Genomic DNA, 23,580 nt, shown 5'->3' on the forward strand with positions numbered 1-23,580 from the left:
TCGCCATGCTCGGGCCGGCTCCTACACCTGTACAGCATGATTTACAGAGCCCCGCTGCTGATTTGCGCTTGCCACACCGGGAACAGCGCTTTACATTCTCCTCCCCTTGCCTTGGAAACAGCTGTCACTGACGTCTCTGATATCAGTGCGTTCTAGCCTGCCTAGAAGACCACCTCCGAGGGAGCCACAGTCCCAGGCAGGTTAGAACATTGGATGTTTCCCTACTCCTCCCCTTGCTTTGGAATCAGCTGTCACTGACGTCTCTTACGTCAGTGCATTCTAGGCTGCCTAGAAGACCGTCTCTGAGGGAGCCACGGTCCCAGGCAGGTTAGAACGTTGGAGGTGTGTATTATATAGGATTCTTCTTTATCCTTTAATGAACAAGTGTCTGATGTGATAAAGAAATTTTTTCAACTCCGTAAAATACGATCAATAAGAAATTCTTTAGATAAATCATCCCTGCACACACTAACTTTTGACTACATTTTATAGCGTTAGACTATTGAAATATAGTGTATGCAGGTCTTTCAAAGCTTAATCTAAAACGACTACAGATGATACAAAACACAGCAGCTCGTATCATCTGTAGAGCGTCAAAATACGACAGGATTACTCCATTATTATACCAATTGCACTGGCTTCCAATAGAAAAGTCTAAAATTTAAAGTTTTGATATTGACACAAAGTTTTTTCTCACTCAGTCCTTCATATTTGTCTAATCTTATTATTCTTTATACACCAACTTGGACACTTCGGTCATTGATGGACAACAGACTTGTAATCCCTTCTCCATCTAAAGCTTGATGGGAATCAACACGATCCCATCTGCATTTTTTTTCCTCGCCCCGTCTCTTTGGAACTGTATTCCTAAAGAACTTAGGCTTGAGGACTCTTACACTCATTTTCGTAAAGCTTTAAAAACATACCTTTTCAGAGAGGCAGTTGAAATAAATGTTTAGATTTTAATATTAAAAAAATTTAAAAAAGGGGGGAATACATATACATACACACATATGTGTATAGATATATACTGTGGGTGTGTATGTGTATATATAAGTTTATTTATATTATTAATTAGTTTTTAGCTTAAAGTATTAATAATGTTAAATCATTGGTGCCGCGAATTCTGTGTGTATTTTTGGAGTGTTCTGTCACAAATGGATTTCAGTGTGTTGGTTTTATTTTAATGTGAATTTATATTGTAAACCGTTCTGATTTACTTTTGTAATAAGCGACGGTCTAGTAAATAAATAAAACGATACATAAAAACCAAGCACTGGGGCAAGAAGGACAAAACTGCCCAAAACAAGACCCTCGCCTCAAGCGCCCCAATAGCATCGAGTTCTACGCGAGAACTTTCAGGAACACCTAGCGACGGGGCACAAACGGAGAGTGCTACAGCACCCGAAGGACCAGCATAAAATCCCATTCGGAAAAGGCATTCGAAGGGCAGCGCAAGCGGCCCACACCTCGCTGAAAACGAATCACAACCAGACGAGCCGCTAAACAAGAGGTCTGTCAACGACCCTGAAAGCAAGCCAGGGCTGCCACTGGAACCCACAAGGATCCCAGCGCTAGTCCTCAATACTCCCTACCACAAAAAAAGCCAGGAAATGGTCAGCGCCGAGGAAGAAGAGCCTGCAGCAGAGAAGCGACTGAATCCACTAATCCTTCTTCCTCAGCCGAGCCTTCTCAAGAGCCAGGCCGAAAGACCAAAGGGAGAAGAATCCTCCATGACCACCAGGCCCTGACAGAAGAAACCTCGAAACTGAGGGAATCGAAGTAGCTCCCCAACTAGGAGCTTCACAAGATCTGCATAGCACTGGAGCCATGACCAGGCTGGAGAACAGGAGCACTGTATCCCGAGGGACTGCCACTCTCCCCCACTCCCGGCCTAACTTCGGCACGGGGGAAGGCATATGGGAGTCCACTGCTCAGACACAAACGCAGCAGGGCATCTAGCGCCCGAGAGTCCTCTTCCCTGCGACGGCAGAAGAACCGAGGAAGCATGAAATAGGAATAGGCCAAGACAACTAAGCCCCATCAACAAATCACTAGTTGTAACGGCTTGACCGACAGCTCCCACTCGCTGGAAGTCGGATCATGCCTGCTAAGAAGGTCAGTCCCCATGTGAGGAACCCCCTCAAACAGCTGAAAGGCACAACAGGTGTCTGTGCCCCTGCACAAAACCAACTGGGCTCCTGAGCCAGCTGCTAGGACTACCCCCCCCCCCCCTTAGTCAGTAGAAGAGGCCCGTGCCATAGCAATGTCCAAAAAGACCCACACCAAAGCATTCCCAACAACGGGGAAAAGCCTCCAGGGCTTAGAACACCACTTACAGCTCCAAAGGAAAGGGGTCAATGTGCATCTACTGGAGATCAAGGGTCTTGTGCCAAGGGACCTCAGCAAAGGGCCCCCAGCCGAAGAAACTGTCCTCCGTAGACCCCACTTCCCAAGGCAGGAGCGGGGAGGGCCTCCCTAGGGTCAACAACTGGGGAAGCCGTAACCACCTCAGCTCTGTCTGACCACCAGGGGCAAGGAAGCCAGAAGCTGTAACCCTCTGAAACCAGAGACTAGTGGCTGAACAGGGCCCTATGAACTGGCCGTATCAGAGTGTAAGGTACCACTTCCAGAGCCGCTGCCACAGAACCGAGGACCCGCACGAAATCCCAGGCTGGAAGCTGGGAACGAGAGCAGAAGCAAAGAATCCAATGCGGTAACAAAGTGCCGCCCTCTGTGAGAAACACTCAAGCTCACAGGGAAACCAAAAGAACACCTAAACCAGTAAGGAAAACAAAAGTGGAGGCGAGCCACTGTTGAAGGGGCCTCCACATAGGCTTGACAAGAGGAGGCCCAGATTAGCCAGCTGTCCAAGTGCAAGAGGAAATGAAACCTCCGTCTCCGCAGAAAGACTGCTACGTGCACAACCTAGGAAAAAGGTCCCTGGGCCCGAGGGGAGGAAAAAGGTCCCTAGGCCCAAGGGGAGGAAAAAGAACTGCAGAAGCAGCCTGCAGAGGGGAAGGTAATTACACCTCCCTGGTCTCAAGAGCAAAGAGAACTCTTGCTCCGAACGGACGGGAGCACAGACCTCAGGGTCACCATCCAAAAACAGACACCGGTGGACCCCTTGAGATCCAGACTGGATTGCACTGCTCCCGTCTTCCTGAGAATTCCAAAATAGGAGGGGAACCGACCAGACCGCACTCGACGGGAGGGACGGGAATAATGGCCCGAAGGGCCAGAAGCACCTCAACTGAACTTCTGCCATGAGTTGCCAGAGGTCCCCCCCCCCAACGAGACGGTAAGAAGACAGGTGCTACAGGCTGGGAGAACTCCAACTGGAAGCCATTACCCAGAAAAACCAGTGCTAGAGCTGCGGAAAAAGGTACACCACAAATCCCGAAAGGCCTAAAGTGGCTCCCTGTAGGCCCGGACCGACCAGCCGGCCTAGCTACATTGGGATTGCCGGGAGACAGCAGCCACATCCTGCCGACTCTCCGTCCCCCGGCAGAAAGATTGCCGGGCCCGAGACTGAGCCCTTTGGTTAAAGGTCTGACGACCAGACCTACACATAAAGCTGTCACGAAACAGGGCACCTGTCGAGTCCGCAAGGTGAGCAGAGGGCCAAGGAGCGTCTTCTGGAAGATGATAGGGCCTGTTCACCCAGCTCCTGAGGCCATTCCCAAAGAGAAATGTGCCTCACAGGGGTAACCCAACCATGCAGGCCTTGGAAGTGGCAACCGCCACCCACGCCCGCAGCCAGAACTGATGCCTCGCGGACAGCGTCAATGACATGCCTGTGGCTGAATCACTGACATACACAGTGGTCATCAGACAGGCTAAGCCCACCTCCATCCAGAACGCCCGTGGACTGCCCTGGGAAAAGGGATTGCTGATGCCACGGTAAACAGGCCTGTGCCACTGAAGGGCCATAAATAAAAGCCTGCAGCTCCAAAACAGTCACCTCAAGGTGCACTGCAAAGCCCGTTTCGGCATCCTATCTAGCAGATCCCTCAATGCAAGGCCGCCAAACACTAGGAGGGAAGTACTATAGGTGACTGCAGACACAGCGCCCAACTTAGGTGAGGGAACATCTTTTGGCACCAGAGAAAAAAAGGACGAACCACGGTCCTCCCAAACTGTAGGCCTGTGTCAGACGCACTCCACACTGCGGCAAGCAGAACTGGAATGCACAGGTGAATGGGTAACACCCTGAACGGGCCCGAGGCCCTTCATAAGGCTAGCCGCCTGACTACCTTCCGGAAACTCCCCAAGGGAGCGTGGCAATTGCCTCTGAAATCAGGGGGGCCGCCGCCTAGCAGCCCAACTGCAGCGAAATCTGAGACTAAGTCTCCACGGGGCAGCAGTCGCAATCCCCTGGGAACAGGCAGGAAGATCCCCATCTCCTCTCTCTCTCGGCGGAGCTGCCAGGCCCACTGGAGAAGAGGCTCCTAGCCCCAGGCCAAGGCTTGGTGGAGCAGAAGAAGGGATGGCCCTGACCCAGGGTTATCTCCCCCCCCCCCCCCACAACACAACCGGCTGCGCGGGGGCTTCATTTCTGCCAAAAAACAAAATGGCCACTATTCCCACCTCCTTCTGAGGCGAAGCGCCTAGGCCCTGCAAAGGGGGCTGGAGTTGAAAGAAAAGTGCTGCTGTGACCGAGTGCACACTGAGCCGCGGTCCAAGAACACCACCCACTGCTCCTAGCAGCCCGATGACGGGCAGCAGGTCACACTCTAAGCGGGAGCTGCCATGGCCAGGGACTGCCGCTGCGTGGGAAAACATGTGGTGCACCGCACTACCCACTCACTTTATTTCATAGAATTAGATTAGGCAGTTTCTGTCTTAGGAGGAATCACAGTCTGATTGTATCGGACAAAGACCTCAAGGAGCAATAGTGAGATTTGCACCAGACTCCCCTGGTTCTCACTCCACTGATCCAATCACTAAAACTGCTCCTCCACTTCCTCCATGTTTTTTTTTTTTTGTAGCACCAACACACAGTGCTCCCATCGATGTCTCGAAGCCTGAAGCACAGCAACATGGATCCACCACCCTGGGTCCACGCTACCGGGGACACAGTCACCCCACCTGCCAAAGCAGCAACACCGGCCTGCCAGACTCACTATGTTGCCTGTGACTCCTCATCTTCTGAGCAGACTGGTTGCTGAGCAGGCTCTCTCACAGAGGAAAAACAGAGAAAAGGTGCAGAACATCCCAGAAGGAAGGCATCACAGGGACCCAGCACCACCAGGTATGTCTGCTCAACTGGGAACCAGTTGACCAACTGGACCAGGAGCAAGGCCTCATTACCAGAGACAGAGGAAGTCTGTTCATCCCCCTGCTGGAGATAGAAAATACAGAACTGAGCACCACTGCATAGCGCCCTGCTAGCAGCTCAGCTCCTCTGTATCTTCTATCTTCACATGCTGGTCGATGGACATTACTACCCACTCATCCTGGAATAGTGGGAATGAACGTAATGGAAGATTCAGTTATTTGGGGGGGGGGGGGGGGGTGTTAATCAACAAAGAGCTATGGGCATGCATGCCAGAAGAGGGGGAGAATTTGAAATAGCACTATGGGGTGTGTTTTCAAGGGTGGGGGGTAGGTTCAGGAGAGCCCTGGAGAGGGGGGCCTTGAAGGGACACAGGGAAAGTTGAAGGTATCCACCCTGGAAAGACAGTCCACATGGAGCCTTGTAGATCAGGAGGCGGTTTGGAAATTAGCAATAGCAGAAGCAGGCCATAACAAGCATTGTTACAGAGGAGATACTCCAGCAGCCATGTTAGCAGATCAGTACAAATTTTTTAGATACTCTTTTTTTTTTTTTTTGGGAGGGGGGGGGGGGAGAGAGAGAGAAGACCTGAGGCATCGATGATCAAATCCCCCATGCTGTTCCAAACAGCACTGGAAAATTAGTGTTGGAACAGTACGGGGGATTAAGGCTCTCATGATCAAAACTAATAGCATGCAAATGTATGCACGTTATTAGTTTTGATCATGGGGGTACTTCTGCGGGAGGATTGTGCCTGATAAAAAAAAAAAAAAAAAAAGCCCAAACCTGTGTCAAAAAGGAGACCCCCCCAAAACAAGATTCCCTGGTGGCCCAATTGCCTCCCCTACAACCCGAGTAGAAGGGGGCTGGAGGTCCAGTGGACCTCTAACCCCCCTAAACCTGTGCTACTCCGTATGTAAGGGTTTGGTAGGCACAAAACAAAAGTCGTCAACCAGGAGAACACCCATTAATTATTACAGCTCTCATAAATGTAAGTAACTTAATCCCCACTATCCGTAGCACCTTTGTCTTCTAGGAAAAGCTGCAGTTGAGATGCTTCATAAAATATATAAGTATGAGGCCAAGGTGGGGTGTGGGGGTAGGGCTGCCCACTGGGCCATCAGGTTCAGTCTTTTGGTGTTTGGGGTGTTGGACATCCAACAGACCTCCAGCCCACTTGTACCCTTGTATCAGAGAAGGTCACTAGGCCAATTCCCTGGCATGGGCACCGTTTGCCACACCAGACCCCTCTGATCACTGTACACTGGTAAATGTGGGTATTAATGGCATCTAGCGCCCGCATTTACCTTTATGTCAGGTCCTGATGATCAGAGGCGCTACTGCAGGGGGCAGGGATGCGACACCATGGCAGGTAGACGAATAATAAGTGGAGTTTAAAACTGCACCTGCTGGGGGTATGGAGCAATGGAGAGATACTAAGGCTGTGGTTTTTAGAAGATGGTGGGTAGATCCACCCACAGCCACTCATCCTTAGCTGCAGCTTTGGCCTTAGCCTTTCACCCACTCACTCCCCTAGCAACCACAGCATAAAGCCTCTTTCCATTGTTAGATATGCTGCAATTGGGCAATGATGGAGTAAATAAGAGGCTATTGCTCCCCTTCCCTGCTACTGTAAAATGTTTCCTCTATATCACTTTGAACATATTACTGAATGTGCAATTTATAAATATGCAGTTGTTCTAAGTTTGATGCCTAGATCTTAAGAAAAGATGCAGAGGCCTAACAAAGGTAGCACAAAAATTTGATGAGTTTGGTATACCCAATCCACCCAAGTAAGTATTGACGGGATGGCTCTATTAGCAGATAGAGTGGAAGGTTATTCCAAAGCATCAGTCCTACTATACTGAATATAGAATCATAGAAAATCTGGTAGAATGAGTACCACTAGAAGATGTGAATGAGCTGAATGCAATGTACAGGTGGGGGTGTATAAAGTAAAAAAGTGCAAAAGAAAATGGGGGGACCTGAATGTAAGATTTTATGAGTCAGAATTTTATAAGGGACTCGAGCAGATATAGGAAGCCAGCATTTAATATGGCCACATCTCTTTGCTTCTGTGATTAATTTAAACACTGTATTCTGAATAAACTGCAATCTTCTCATGTTGATGAAAGACCAGTGAACAATGAGTTGCTCTGGTGCTGATCCAACTGGATCATTGCACAAATTAATTTTCCTAAAGCTGCTTGATCAAAAAGGATTTTACCAAGCAAAGTTGCTTCAGTTTAAAGAAAGATCTCTGAACTACTGACTAAATATACGGCCAAACACTCCGTCTGTAGTCGAGCATAATCCCTAGAATTCTCTGGGAGTGCACATCAGTAACTGGCATAGTAATTCAGTGTGGAATTGGGAAGTTATGGATCCGAGGACCTGCCAGAACAAGGGTTCTGTTTTTATCTGCATTAAGCTTCATTTTTTGTAGTTGCTTTTGTTCTTGGGATAATTCCTACTTTAAAACTTAAATCTGGCTTTCTTGCCCTGTCAAATATGTTAAAAAAGTTTCTTAGCCTCTTTAAAGAATAACCTTGGTAGACAGATATTTTTCACTCGCCTACCATTTTAATGTGGTAATTTTTGTTTCTTTTGGGGTTTTTTTTTTAAATTTATAATTTTACAAAATATCTTGAGTAACCTTGTTACAGCAACACAGATCAAATATACATTAAATGTATAACCAATAATTGGAAAAAATAAGGAAAAGAAATCCCATCTCTTAGACCACAATGAAAAGAATGAAAAAGGAAAGCCTTAACACGTAAAATATTCCATTATCCTAAATTACTGCATACCACATTAAGCTAGAGGCAAAGATAAGTTTTTAGTAGAAGCAAAAATTTCAGCTGCTCAGTCGTAAAAAAATATATTTAACTCTAAGATAATGAACTTTTGCAAGGATATTTCAACAACAAAAAAAAGCACCCAATTCCCTTACTGCTTTAATGCTAAAAATGCTTTTTCCCCTCCTAGCTTGTGTTGATTTTGTGATGTCTGTCTTAAGAATAATTCCTGTGACCTCCTAAAATATAGCCGCAGGAGAGTTCAGAACTTCAGATCAATCTCAAAGCCAAATATCTCAAGCAACGAAAAATGCTCAATCACATCCATAGTAGAATTTTCCAAGAAAGCATTGTTCACATCCACTTCATTATTTTCAATCCACTCTTCTTTTTGTATATTTCCTTGGGAGATATCACTACCATTCTTTATTAAAGAAAAGTGGTGGCCGGTTCAAATCCCACTGCTGCTCCTTGTGATCTTGGGCAAGTCTTAACCTCCATTGTCCCAGGTACAAACTTAGATTGTGACTCTCCTGGGACAGAGAAATATCCAGTGTATCTGAATGTAACTTACCTTGAGCTACTACTGAAAAAGGTGTAAGCAAAACCTAAAAATAAATTTCCAGTGCTGCAGAGAATGGAGACGCCCGAGACGCTGTCTGCGTCGAGACTTCCACCATTGTTCTCAGTCTCTATGGGAGGGCAGGCTTCCCCCTCTGCTTCCATTAGAATGACATCTTCCAGTCAGCCTGTGGTGCTGGCTGAGGCTGGAGGAATCAAAGAGGCTGCCATGGAGAAGTTGACGATCCCTCCCCTGATTAAACCGGCGGATGTGACCCCAGACTCCATCTGATCTGGCTTGGAATCCATTTACAAGGTATGCTCTTCAGTTCTTCCACTTGTGAATAAAAATGCTTTGTGCTTTGAAGTCAGCAGTTTGAAGAAACCTTTAAAATACATGGCAGGAAACTGGAAGACTCAGCAGATCAAGTTGTACAAGTGAAAACTTCTCACATAGGACCATTTATTTTTTCACAGAAAACTTGAAAACTTTGAAAATTATCCTAGGTTTATAAACCTTCACCTGCTTACCTTTCCTCAATTACATGTCACTAACTCATAAAGAAACTTTTTACAAATATCTTTAAGATGTTTACAAGTAGCCAACTGAGGTGATTCCTCCATTGCATAGAATATATTATTTGCCTAATTCTAAGAAACAATTTAGTCCTGACAGAGGATCCCAAAACCCTTCTGTAATACAAAATGTCTATTCTCTTCTTATTTCCACTATCCATGATGTATTGTAAGCCACATTGAGCCTGCAAAGAGGTGGGAAAATGTGGGATACAAATGCAATAAATAAATAAAATCAATCTTCTGTGGTGCATGTTTCTTCCGACAGTCTGAATTTGATGGACAAATTGGAGAAATCACAGAAGGAGACTGTGTAGAGATCAACCTTTATAGTGACTTGTTTTCAATTAAGACAAAGAAGCTTTGCTTCGTCTTTATTTCAAGAATAAAGATTTAAACTTTATTGAAGGCAAAGTTTCTATATTTCCTAATGTAGCTAAGACTACCCAAGTCAGATGACGGTAATTTCTGACCCTTCGTCAAAAGACTATAGATTTGGTTGATAAATTTCAGCTGAGATACCCTTGCAAAAGTATAATTCGCTTAATCATACTTATATATTTTATGAAGCATCTCAACTGCAGCTTTGCTTAGAAGACAAAGGTGCTACGGATAGTGGGGATTAAGTTACTTGCATTTATGAGAGCTGTAATAATTAATGGGTGTTCTCCCGGTTGACTTCTTTGTTTTGTCATTTCCTTTAAAAAAAAAAAAAAAACCTCTTCCTCAGAATAATTGGGATTCTTCTCTCCTCTCCATAGTAGACTATATTTGAGCTCTATAGATGTTTAATCTTATGAAAAACGTTCATGTAAAATGTTTGGATTATAAGGCTCATTATCCTAAATCAATTTATACTGATGTTATATTAAAAATGCAAATAAAAGAGAAACTGGTAAAAAGTAAATCTTGTATATAAGAGGAGTAAGATCAGGGGAATATTTCAAAAAACTTCAATTAAGTATATCCAAGGGAGCCATAACATGCACATTAAGAAAATGTAACAAAGGTTTAACCACCTGTTAAAATTTTCCAACTGTTTGATTTGCCTATGTGTATTCACCTTGTCCTTAGCAGCAGTAACTTCCTTGATTATTCTGTACATTTTTCTTAACTTGTTGAATTTGTGTTGAAAATTCCTCTTGAACTTTGTCCATATTCGTGGTTAATAAATCAATCTTACGAGAGATGAAACATACATTGATGTTTTAGTCAGAATTGCTTCCCCAACTTGCACCCTCCAAACACCGCCCAGGGTCAGGCTGCTCGAGGCCAGAGATTGTGTTAGGCCTACAGAGGAGTTTTCAACAGAATAAGCCGCCTCATCTAAAGTTCTGGAAGTGACCTCCGCAACCAGCTCATCTGGCGCCCAACCCTACATTGTCGCTGGACATGGGGGCGCTTTGCAGACTGAAGGAGAAAAAGAGTAGTCCCAGCTCAAGCTCTCAAAGATTCCTTCCTCTCAGAGAGCAACGGGTGCTCGCATTCTGGAAACATTGTGAGAGCTCCTGAGCACGTATCGGTCAATGGTCTGTTGGACTGGGGTCGAAGTACGTCCTATGGAGGCAATGAGCTTAACAGCCCCTCTACACTTAGTATGTGGCATTAAGAAGTGAAATTCAACCATTACCAGCAGCCAAAGTTCAGCCGGTCAACCTCAGGTACATGAGGCCATCTTGACTGCGCCCCTTTTTAATGTGTTAATTCTACCTAACCAGAACACCTAACTATCTAGCTTTAGCACTAAGTCAGTCTTTACTTGCATTCTAATTTACCGTAATTGAGGGAATACAGAGTAGATAAGTACTGGCTATTATAACCCCAAGATAGCTAGAGAAAACAATCTGAAATGAGGCATGTTTTTAAAAAGTATCTCTCTTGTTCTGCTACAGCCTAGACCAATGTTTCCCAAGTCAGTCCTCGAGTAACCCCTTGGAAAACACTGGTCTAGACCACACAGCATCAGCACTGATTTAGTGAAATTCACCAAATAGCCAAACATCTGTCCAAAGTTCTTCATAAGAACTAACAAGTCACTAAACTGACCAAGATAAATACTGTAGGAGAATTAACGTGCCTGCATATAAAGATATGGCATATTTTTCTTCCATTATAAGAATACCTAGTACTATGTCAGATTTCATCAGAGTCTTCGTTAGAATCTGCAAAGTCTGTACACTAAGGACTAGAGTCTGACACTGAGAAACCAGCACCCGGTACTATTCTATAAAGGATCTGCACCCTTTATAGAACAGCAGCTAAGTGCATAAATGGTGCCTAACTAAGCATATGTAAATGCTGGCGCCTAAGTACCAAACAGGTCTATTCTATAACAATGTGCATAAATTCTGGGAACGCCCCCTTGAAATTGCACACTATAGGATTTCTACACGTTATAGAAGACTAATAAAAAAGGCCCGTTTCTGAAACAAATGAAACGGGCGCTAGCAAGGTTTTCCTCGGAGTGTGTATGTTTGAGAGTGTGTGTGTGAGAGTGACTATGTGAGAGAGTGAATGTGCGAGTGTGTGTGTGTGAGAGAGAGAGAGAGTGTGCCAGGGGCCCACCTCCCTCCCAGTGCCAGGGGCCCCTCCATCCCTCCCTCCCAATTTCAGGGTCTCCCCTCCCTCCACACGCACCTTCCGAGTTGAAGCTGAGGTGTTTCTTGCGGGCGAGCTTTTCCGCCTCGTTGCTGCACAACATGACCACCAAGTGCACGAAAGTGTCATGTACAAACTCTTGCACGGACTGCAGGCACCGCGCCATGCCGCCGGCTGTTCTCGTGCGCAGGTGTCTCTCGCTTCTCCTTCCGGACACACTCTGTAACGCTGTATTGCCGTGAGGTCAGGAGGAGGCGGTACTTAGACATCGGAGGAGGTAGTTGAAAGGCTCGTACACTCTGCCGGGAATTCCACCCTTCTCTGATGTTACTTTTTCAATTTTTCGGCGTCCAGAACGCAGTGCTCTCCTGTAAGGCGACTTCCTGTTTTCGGCATGGCAGGCAGGAGCTTCTGAGGGAGAGAAGTTGTGTCAGAGCTGACACCCAAGCGTTTTTCACAGAGGCGGGCAGTGCCTCGGCTACTCCGCCCCTCCACACTTCTGTTTCTGTGTGAAGCTCCGCCTCCGCCCCTGTGCCATCCCCGCAGCTGACGTCAGACGGGGGGAGGGGGGAGCGGCGGCGACCTGTGGTGGAGGGTTGAGCAGTGGCTGCGGCGACCTTGGGGGAGGGGGGTGGAGGGTGGTGTGGTAGCGGTGGCAACCTGGGGGGGGTGGGGGGGTGGCAAAGGGCGGATACTGCGCCTCCAATGTTTCAATGGGACGTCATCTCTCTGTATAAAACGCACCTCCGTGTCAAATAGGGTGAGTGAATCCTGTGCATAAGGAAGGGATCCTCAGGAGCTTAGCTTAGAATGGGTGGCAGAGCTGGTGGTTGGGAGGTGGGGCTAGTGCTGGGCAGACATACGGTCTGTGCCAGGGCTGGCGGTGAGAGACGGGACTGGTAGTTGGGAGGCGAGGATAGTGCTTGGCAGACTTATACAGTCTGTGCCAGAGCTGGTGGTGGGAGGCGGGGTTGGTGGTTGAGAGGCAGGGATAGGGCTGGCCAGACTTATACGGTCTATGCCCTGAAGAGGACAGTACAAATAAAAAAGTAGCACATATGAATTTATCTTCTTGGGCAGACTGGATGGACCGTGCAGGTCTTTTTCTGCCGTCATCTACTATGTTATTATGTTACTATGTGATTCGGTGTCATTGCTCCGCCCTTGACGTCATCACGTTGTGACACGAGGGTGGGGCAGACACTCATGGGCAAAAAGCGATTTACTCAACTACATCTTCCGGTTTCAGGCTTCCAGCTTCATTAGAATGTTGGAGGTGCATTTTATATAGAGAGATGTGCATGTAAACCCCAATTAAGGCCAACAATTGGCTGTTAGCAGCCAATTATTGACTCTGATTGCTTCATTAATCAATTAATTTGCGTGTGCAAATTTAATCGCAATATACAGAATCGGCGGAGAGGGGTATACTCCACCGTTATGTTTATAATTTCTATATAAATAACTGCATTAGTGGGCAGAAGTTTGTTGTCTAATTGTTCTATTTGACTGTATAATTTCTGAGTTTATCATCTTTTAATATGCAAGTCAAAAGAGGAGATATGGAGGGGCATTTTTGAAAAAAAGTCCAAGTTGCGATTTGGACGTCTTTGTAAATGTCCAAATTCGGGGGCGGGGAAAACCGTATTTTCAAAAAAAAAAAAAAAATGGATGTACATATTTCGTCTCGAAAATACCAAGGACGTCCTTGGATTTGGATGTTCTTAGACATGGACGTCTTTGACTTTCGGTGATTTTCGAAACCAAAGACGTCCATGTCGAAAACATCCAAATGCAAGTCATTCGGACATGGGAGGAGCCAGCATTTGTAGTGCAATGGTCCCCCTGACATGCCAAGACACCAACCGGTCGCCCTAGGAGGCACTGCAGCGGACTTCATAAATTGCTCCCAGGTACATAGCTCCCTTACCATGTGTGCTGTTTCCTCCACAAACGTAACAGGTGGGGGGGGGGGGGGGGGGGAGGGGGGTATGGGCCTGGGTCCGCCTGTCTGAAGTGCACTGCAGTACCCACTAAAACTGCTGCAGGGACCTGCATGCGCTGTCATGGACCTGAGTATGACATCTGAGGCTGGCACGAAATATTTTTAAAGATGTTTAAAGTGACCACTGGGGGAGTAACAGGAGGTCATCCCCGATTCCCTCCGGTGGTCATCTGGTCATTTCAGGCACCTTTTTGTGCTTTATTAGTATATATATAAAAAAAAAAGCATGTCCGGGTGAAAACGAAGTTTTACTTTAGGACATCCCTGCTTTTTTCGATATGGCTCAAAGACGTCCAAGTGTTAGGCACACCCAAGTCCCACCTTCACCATGCCTCCAACACGCCCCCTTGAAACGTGGACGTCCTTGCGATGGCCTTCAGTTAGAGACGTCCAAAATCGGGTTTCGATTATACCGATTTAGACGTCTCTGGGAGATGGACGTCCATGTTCCGATTTATGTCGAAAGATGGACGTCCATCTCTTTCGAAAATGAGCCTGCTGGCCACGTAGATGCCCCCTCACCTCCGTTCTGCGGTACTGCTTGCCTTCATGAGGTACACCAATCTCACACAGCTTGTGTATTTTCCTACAAATGCTGCTGGTCACAAGCTCAACCTAACCATTTTGCAACACATTACTTCCATTACTGTCTCCCACCTTCAATCCTTGTCCCTCCTTTCGGCTGATCATTTTCAGGCTACTGCTCAGTTCTCTTAACTCATAATTCCTCATCCAGAGAATCTCTCCAGTCCGATCAGCCCCTACCATGCTTTCTTCGACACAATCCTGCCTTATACCCTGCCATTTTTTTAGTTTGTTCCCAAGTGATTTTCATGACCTGACATAAGACGAAGCAATTCCCTGTTGGAATACTACTTTATCCTCCCACTTTACCTTCCCTCCTTTACCCTCACGACTATCAAAACATGTTGGTCACCAGCCTTGGTACCATAGTGGACCGCGACTTCTTCCTCAACAGACTCGCTGTGCCGAGCACCGGTGGTGGAAATTTTGGCACTCTTGCAGATTTACAGAAAATCCCATTACTCCTCTTCTCAGGTTAAACAGGCCAAGAAAGCCTATTTCAGTAGTTAGCGTGCTAAATCCAATAACCCCTGTAAGACCTTTTTTTCTGTTACCTCCCATCTCAACAACCATCCCTTCCCTCCATTTGGTTAAAGATCCCTAGACACAGCCTTCTCCCCTTAGTTCTAAATTAGTCACTCTCTTTCGACCTCCCAGGTTACTACTACTACTACTACTACTACTATTTAGCATTTCTATAGCGCTACAAGGCATACGCAGCGCTGCACAAACATAGAAGAAAGACAGTCCCTGCTCAAAGAGCTTACAATCTAATAGACAAAAAATAAATAAAGTAAGCAAATCAAATCAATTAATGTGACCGGGAAGGAAGAGAGGAGGGTAGGTGGAGGCGAGTGGTTACGAGTCAAAAGCAATGTTAAAGAGGTGGGCTTTCAGTCTAGATTTAAAGGTGGCCAAGGATGGGGCAAGACGTAGGGGCTCAGGAAGTTTATTCCAGGCGTAGGGTGCAACGAGACAGAAGGCGCGAAGTCTGGAGTTGGCAGTAGTGGAGAAGGGAACAGATAAGAAGGATTTATCCATGGAGCGGAGTGCACGGGAAGGGGTGTAGGGAAGGACGAGTGTGGAGAGATACTGGGGAGCAGCAGAGTGAATACATTTATAGGTTAGTAGAAGAAGTTTGAACAGGATGCGAAAACGGATAGGGAGCCAGTGAAGGGTCTTGAGGAGAGGGGTAGTATGAGTAAAGCGACCCTGGCGGAAGACAAGACGGGCAGCAGAGTTTTGAACCGACTGGAGAGGGGAGAGGTGACTAAGTGGGAGGCCAGCAAGAAGCAGATTGCAGTAGTCTAAACGAGAGGTGACAAGGGTGTGGATGAGGGTTTTGGTAGAGTGCTCGGAAAGAAAGGGGCGGATTTTACGGATGTTGTAAAGAAAGAAACGACAGGTCTTGGCGGTCTGCTGGATATGAGCAGAGAAGGAGAGAGAAGAGTCAAAGATGACCCCAAGGTTTCGAGCTGAGGAGACAGGGAGAATGAGAGAGCCATCAACAGAAATAGAAAACGGGGGGAGCGGGGAGGTGGGTTTGGGGGGGAAAATGAGAAGCTCGGTTTTGGTCATATTTAATTTCAGGTGGCGTTGAGAGCAATGGTCAAGTCCATTATTAAGAATCCCTCTCCTGACCCACTTTTGCCTGAGAACTACTGTCCTATTTCCAACCTAAGTTTTCTGTCTAAAATTATAGAATGAGTAGTCTTTGATCAAATGCTAAACTTTATTGATAGTCAAAAAATGGATGGCTAAGTTCCACCTACTATATAATACACAACCCACTAGTGGTAGAACATATAGTACTCTGTGCTGGTAATTACTAATTAGTGAAGGGGAAGTCTCATACAGTCACTTAGGCAATTTTTACCACCAAAATGGTGAGCCTATACTTCATGACTATTTTATAATCGACTGCCCCCAACCATCCGTAGTGCAAAATTATCAAAAAGTGTCCAGTGCTGTGCCCTTAAGCATTTGTGTCTCTCTTAGTCTGTATTTTTATTTTTATATTTTTCTCTACTAATCATTGATGCATGCACTCTCTTAATCGATCGCTTTATTGATAGCCATCATATTCTACATCCCTGTCAAACCGGGTTCTGTACTACCCACAGCACCAAACGAACTATAACAGGTATGCTCAGTGAGCTGCATTTCATGGGTAAGGTTGTTCTTCTTGTCTCCCTTTATCTTTCTGCTGCATTTGATTTGATCACTTCTTTCCTGACTTCACTACTGGATTAGAGGGTTTGGTTCTTGACTGGTTTTCTTCTTACCTTTCTGATAGATGCTTTTTCTATTTCAACTCCCCAGTTTTGTTTGTCCACTGTGTCCTTAAATTATGGTGTCCCCACGATCTTATTTTGTCACCTCTGCTGTTCAACCTCTTTCTCAGTCCTTTAGCATGCCTCATTCAGGACTGCAATATAAATTTTATTCTATGCAGATGACATCCTGCTGATCTATCCAGTTTCCCCTTCTAACATTGATCTTTCTCCTCTGCAAACCTGTTGCGTTCTCTACTTGGTTTGCTCTTCAACAGATGATATGTAATCCATCTAAAACCACAATCTGCTAGATCTCTGGTTCTCTCCAAATTCCCACTATACCACTTTCTCTGCTGGACATCCACAATTTCTCCTGTCACTTTTTTTTTTTTATCTTGGTGTAATTATCGATTTTTTTTTTTTACTGGATACATCGAATTTGCTCTGTAAGTCATTTTCTAGAATTTGCTTCTCTTCACACTTTAATTCATGCTCTTGGTTGGACTATTATAACATTGTTTTATTGTGGTATCTCTCCTTATCTTCTCCGTCATCTCCAAACTCTTCATAATTCTGCTGCCAGACTCCTGTGGGAAGTCAAGCAGTCTGACCAAATCACCCCTCTTCTCATTCGCCTACATTGGTTACCTGCTCATTAGAGATGTGAGTTCAAAGTCCTACGTCTCACCCACAAGGCATTACATCTTGGATCCTAATCCTATCTTTTCTCTTCATCATCGATTTCCTATACCCCATCCTGTTCACTAAGCTCATGTAATTCCCACCCTAGTACTCCCCTCTCTCATGATGGCTAATTATGAACCCACACATACCTCCGCTTTTCTTTCTCTCCCACACCTTTATGGAATAATCTGTCCCCTCACCTTAGGTCTGAATTATCTTTTTCTAAATTGAAGACTCTTTTGAAAGCTCACTTTTTTGGACCTGCCTTTGGTATATCTGTAATTTGTCCTTGAGTTGTTGGGTCTGCAGGGTTTCAGCAGTCTGGGTATAGTCCACTTTCTATTGTATTAATTTTGTTTTGCTTTTTTGTGTGTCTGGTTTGATTGGTCTTTCCTATTCATATCTGGCATTCCTTTCAATACAGATTTTCTTTTTTAAAATATTTTTACTGTAAGCCACTTTGACCTGTGCGCAGTAATAGCAGGTAATAACGTATTTTAATAAACAACACAGATTTTCCCTGCCTCCCAGAGTACATATGCAGACATCACTGGTGTTATACTGAAATAATATAGAATCTATATAGTTTCCCACCAACTCTTGACCAGCAGGTTTATAAAGTAATTATCTGTAAATATCTCATGGTCTTAACACTAATTTCCCTTACCTTTCAAGATTAGAGCACTGGAGCATGACCCAAGATTAACATATTTGTGACATCAAATTTGGCAATCTGTTTTACAAATGATTGTGGAAGATACCAATAATCAATGTGAGAACAGGAACCAACAGTAGGTGAATAAGACAAGTAATCTTAGTCACTCCAATGAAGCCGGAATCAGATATCAAACAGACCACAGTTCTGGCAAAACTGTTTAAGCCATCTGGCAGCCTTGATGACTGCACACAATTGAAATCACCTCTCACTATAAATTCTTCTTAGAATTCACTTCTGTAGCATAAAAACGTTCTCCAGATTACCTCCTCCCTTCCTGTGACTAGAGCTGCCTTTCAAAGCTCAAACCACCCAATATCTGCCCTTTCACATGCAATGCCACTTCGGACCTACCAGAAAATGTTGCATGTTACAGGTAGGTGCACAAAGGGGAGCACCACACAGAATACTTGATACTGAGCTCGTTTTAATACAATTAAATCTAGCTTTCAGGAACAGTAAAAGCAGCACCAAACCCCTTTAAGCATTAAGCACACAACAACATAAAACTAATCAAAATAGAACCAGTAAGCTTTGAGCATCAGCCCCTCGGTTCCCCAGGATCTCAACCACTGCACCAACCAGTAGGCTACTCCTCCACTCCTTGCCTATACAAACCTTTAAATCCCTCTAGCAATTTAGCATCTTTCTATTCGCTATTTATATATTTTTAAAGCCTTATATTAAAAAAAACCGACAGTCCATTCCCCCAAGTCATGCAGTTGGTATGACTAAATGTTCACCAAGTGTCACATGGCCTATTTTTCCCCTAGACAAAATATGTGAATAATGTTTTGAGAAGTAGCGCCGAGTCATAGTTTACGACCTCCAAGCGGCGAGGCCTACCTTAGTAATATAAACACATTAATAAATGGCTAAACTCCCAGCCGGCATCCCTGTGAATGCGGAAAGTTACAGACATCTTCTCTAATACAGACGTCGGGCGACAGCCGGAATCCGTAGCAGCGAGTGTGAAAGGTGAGGCACTGGAAAGCGGCCAGAAGTGCAAACCTTCGCGGATCCGGGCGGGGCAATGAAGATTCGCTTCACCGCAGACTACGGGATTTTTTTTTTTTAACACACAAAGGAACAGACCTCAATCCAAGAAGGAGACAGCCAGGCACACGCGTCTATCCTCTCTGCACTCCGAATCCGTACGCTACATGGCGGCACTTCTCCACAGCCCTAGGTCCCCACTCACCCTCCGCCGGAAACTCCTCGAATTCGTCATCCTCCTCCAGCAGCCCCAGGTCCACCGGCTGCTTCTTATCGGCCATATTCAAGCCTAGCGGGATCTACAGAGAACAGAGACGCAACGAACCACAAAATATAACCCACCACCACACTCACGAGCAGTAACTATACCGCGCATGCGCTTTATCCGCCGCGCGCCGGATGCAAGCAGACGTGCTTGTGAAAACAGAGGCACACAGAATCGCAAGCGCACTGTGGGCGAGGCTACTTCGACGGCCGTCCGTCCGTAGCAAGGAGGTTAGAGGAGGAGACGGCATCAGCCTAGTAGTAATCCTGCCCACTAGGCTTACCGCCATATTAGTACACCCAAAATAACGGTAAAACACTATTGAAAAGAGTATCAAGCTTATTGGAAATAACAGACTTCCTATGAGTGTTCCATCTGTAAAAATACTAAAACGCTTCGAGTGCAGGATAAAAGATTTTTTAAAATTTATTTTGACTGCTTTTTTACTTATTTGAAAGTTGGCCATATCAGTGGCGTAGCCAGACAGCCAGTTTTGGGTGGGCACAAAATTTTCTCTGCTCCGCCCTACCTCCACCTCAAAATATAAATACTTTAGCTAATGAGGATCCTCAAGCTCAGTCAGCTGAAGACTTTCTCTGAAGGTGGCCAGAACTCTCTTTTACCAAGCTTGGCAGGCAGCAGCAATGACCCTAAGCCACTGATGCCAGCACCCCACACATGCTTAGCTGTCGATGGCTCAAGGATGCTGTTGCCAGAGCTTGGTAGAAGGGAGTTCTGGCCGCCTTTGGAGGAGGTCCTTAGCTGGGGATGCCTGGGAATCCTCACCAGCTATACAGCAAGGGTTAGGACTGTTGTAAGTCCTACTTGGCCCAGGTCAGAAAATAAAGGAGGGCTCCCCTCCCCGATTCCCTCTCCTCTTTGCCTCCCTTCCAATTTTCCACCTGCCATTACTATCACACCAACAGAACCTCACCAAACACAGAACAAGGGATCACAAATTAGAAATAAATATATTTAGACAAAAATTGAAAAGAAACCCCAAGAAGTTAAACATAGCATTACTGCAACACTGGAGACACAAAACATGCATTTCCTTTTCTACAGAACACAATACAAAGACATTTCCTATGCACATTTCCAAAAGCTAACATATTCCATTTAAAACATTTGAAATAAAATGCTTTGTTTCTACCTTTGTTGTCTGGACATTTTATTTTTCCATCTTGCTGGTTCCAATTTCTCTTTTCTGCTTTCCTCTCTGCCGTCTGCTAATTCTTCTTCAAGCGGCTGTAGTCCATTTGTCTTTTCTCCTCTCTCCTGTCTGTTCCCTCAATATTCCTGCCTCTGACATGTTGGTCATTCCTTTGTAGCTCATTTCTGCCTCTCTCTCACCCTTCTTTGTCTCCTTTTTACTTTTCAACTACCTATCAAATTTCCATCTTCTTCTTTCACCCACTAGCTCTCCCATTCCCCATCTTACTCCTCCCCATCCCTACTTTTTCTTTTATCTTTAATCTACTCCCCATTACCATATTTCTACCCTCTGTAATCACTATCTCTCATTCATTTCCTTGCCACCCCCTCCTCCCCCTCTTGCCCTCTCCCACAGGGTTCCACCATTCCCATCATCTTCTCCCTCCACCCTTCTAACCAGCATCTGATCCCCTCCCCACCCCACCATGGTAGCCTTATATTTTCCTGCCCCTTCTCTCTTCATTCCTGTTAAATAGTAATAGTAGTAGTCCTCTCCCCCATGGCCCAGCATTTCCCCCCTCACCACCTACTGTGTACCTCTCATCCAACCCCATGTCTATCTCCCCCTCTCATTCCCACTGTCCAACGTCTCTCTCCCCTTCCCATACAGCATATCTACCTTCCTCCCCTCTACCAGCATGTCTAACATTTCTCCCTTCCCTCCACCCCTATGCCCACCATTTTGCCCTCCTCTCCACCCCTATGTTTAACATATCTCCCCCTCTCGCCACCTATCCCCTCTCTATGCAGCATGTCTCCCTCTCCTCCACCTCATATGCAGCCAAGACTTCTCCCTTCCTGACCCCTCCACCCCTTTAGTGGATCTCTCCCTTCTTCCCCATGCAGCTTCTCCCCCACCCACCATGCCTCATCATTCCATCTTCCCTCCTCCCTGTGCAGCATCTTTCCTTCCATCTTCTTCCCTCCCCCCCCCCCCCCCCCCCCGTGCAGCACTGTCCCCGTCTTCCCTCCCCCATTCCAACATCTTTTCCCCATCATCCCTTGCCCTGTTGCGTGCCACAACTTTCACCCCCATCTTCCCTCACCCTCGCAGGCCCGCCCAGCAGCGATTCCGATCGCAGGCAGCTCCTTCGGCTCGTACACGCTGCCTGCTGGCTGCCGCTCAAATCTCCTTGCAGCTACTAGCAGTGCTAACCCGGAAGCTCAGAGGAGAGGCTTCCGGGTTAGCGCTGCTAGCAGCTGCAAGGAGATTTGAGCGGCAGCCGGCAGGCAGCGTGTGCGAGCCGAAGGAGCTGCCTGCGATCGAAATCGCTGCTGGGCGGGCCTGCGAGGGTGAGGGAAGATGGGGATGAAAGTTGCGGCACGCCACGGGGGAATGGATGATGATGGGGACCGGAGCCTCCGGAATCGCTGTGCTGCTGGGCGGGCCTGACCCCAAATTGGGTGGGCCCAGGCCCACTCGGGCCCACCAGAGGCTACGCCCCTGGGCCATATATCTAGATGTATATCATGAAATACAATTGAATATCACCAAAAACTGCACCATAAACAATTATTGTAACTGGTAGAAACAGCAGTAATAAACTCAGTGTTTTGTGCTCATTTTTCTACACAGTTCTATAGAATATAGTAATGGCCAAATTTCAGTGAGGATATCCTGTTTCCTGATGGGTTCATCTTTCTTAACTGTTGTTGTAATCTGCCTTGGGAAGCCTGGTGTTATAAAGTTGGAATGAATAGGGTTACCATTTTGTGTCCGCTGAAAAAGACACATGTCATGCCCCTGCCCCGCCCCACCACGCCCATAACCACCCACCACGCCCCTTTCGGGTCCTCGTTCCGCCCCCTATTCCCCTCCCCCGTCACATAGTCCCCTCCCCCGCCCCCCCTGTCACATACCCCCCCCCTCACTTACTATCTAGCCCTGGTGGTCTAGTGACGTCTTCAGGGCAGGAAAGAGCCCCCTCTTTCCTGCCTGGAGCGCTGCCTGCCCTTGCCTGCATCCTCCTCGGTCTCGGCTGGGGATTCAAAATGGCCACCGAGAGCTGAAGCGGCCTCGCGAGACTTCAACTCTCGGCGGCCATTTTGAATCCACAGCCGACCGAGAAGGATGATTGACAAGGGAGGCAGCGCTCCGGGCAGGAAAGAGGGGACTCTTTCCTGTCGCGAAGACGTCACTAGACCACCAGGGAACATGGTAGGGAAGGGGAGGGGAGACCAGACCAGACCAATGGCGCCGATCGCCCGCCCGTGCCCACGTTTGTCCAGAAATCTGGACAAACGTGCGTGCGGGCAAAATCCGCCGGACTCCCCGAACATGCCCTCAAAAAGAGGACATGTCCGGGGAAATCCGGACGAATGGTAACCCTAGGAATGAATAAAATGGAAGTAAAATTAAACTCTCCTTTTATTGGGTACATGGAATTAGAGAACTGCATGGGAACTGAGTTAACTGGAATCCCGTGGATACCACAGGGATGGATGCAAGTTTTGTGGGGATCCTGCGGAGATGGACACAGGTTCTGCAGGGTTCCCGCAGATCTGTAGTGCCAGGCCAGCCTACCTATCCTTTCCTTATGCCTTGGTAATTATAATAGCACTAAACAAATTAATGGATATGGTTGCTAGCATCAAAATCACTGGTCTTCCACTCAGCCATCTCTCTCCTCTTTAATCTGTTCAAAATTCTGCTGCACGATTAATATTTCGCCAAAGTCGCTATGCCCATATCAGCCCTCTTCTGAAGTCACTTCACTGGCTCCCTATCCGTTTCCGTATTCAATTCAAGCTCCTCTTATTAACCTATAAGTGCATTCACTCTGCTGCCCCTCACTACCTCTCCACCCTCATCTCTCCCTACATTCCTTCCCAAGAACTGCGTTTACTAGGCAAATCTCTCCTAATTGCACCCTTCTCCTCCATCGCTAACTCCAGACTCCGTTCCTTTTATCTCGCCGCACCTTATGCCTGGAATAGACTTCCTGAGCCATTACGTCAAGCTCCATCCCTGGCCGCATTCAAATCCTGACTAAAGGCCTACCTGTTTGATGCTGCTTTTAATTCC

General features: G+C 46.5%; 1 long non-coding RNA gene across 1 annotated transcript in view; it reads right to left on the reverse strand.

Annotated features, from left to right (window-relative positions):
* Window positions 1-19,488, reverse strand: part of LOC115468818 — a 37,634-nt gene extending 18,146 nt beyond the window's left edge. Inside the window, exon 1 of the long non-coding RNA XR_003941923.1 lies at window positions 19,281-19,488. This is a non-coding gene — a long non-coding RNA (uncharacterized LOC115468818). The remainder of the gene's footprint in view (window positions 1-19,280) is intronic.
* Between the last annotated feature and the right edge of the window lie 4,092 nt (window positions 19,489-23,580).

This window comes from Microcaecilia unicolor, chromosome 1 (genome assembly GCF_901765095.1).
Source record: "Microcaecilia unicolor chromosome 1, aMicUni1.1, whole genome shotgun sequence".
Taxonomy (NCBI): Eukaryota; Metazoa; Chordata; class Amphibia; order Gymnophiona; family Siphonopidae; genus Microcaecilia; species Microcaecilia unicolor.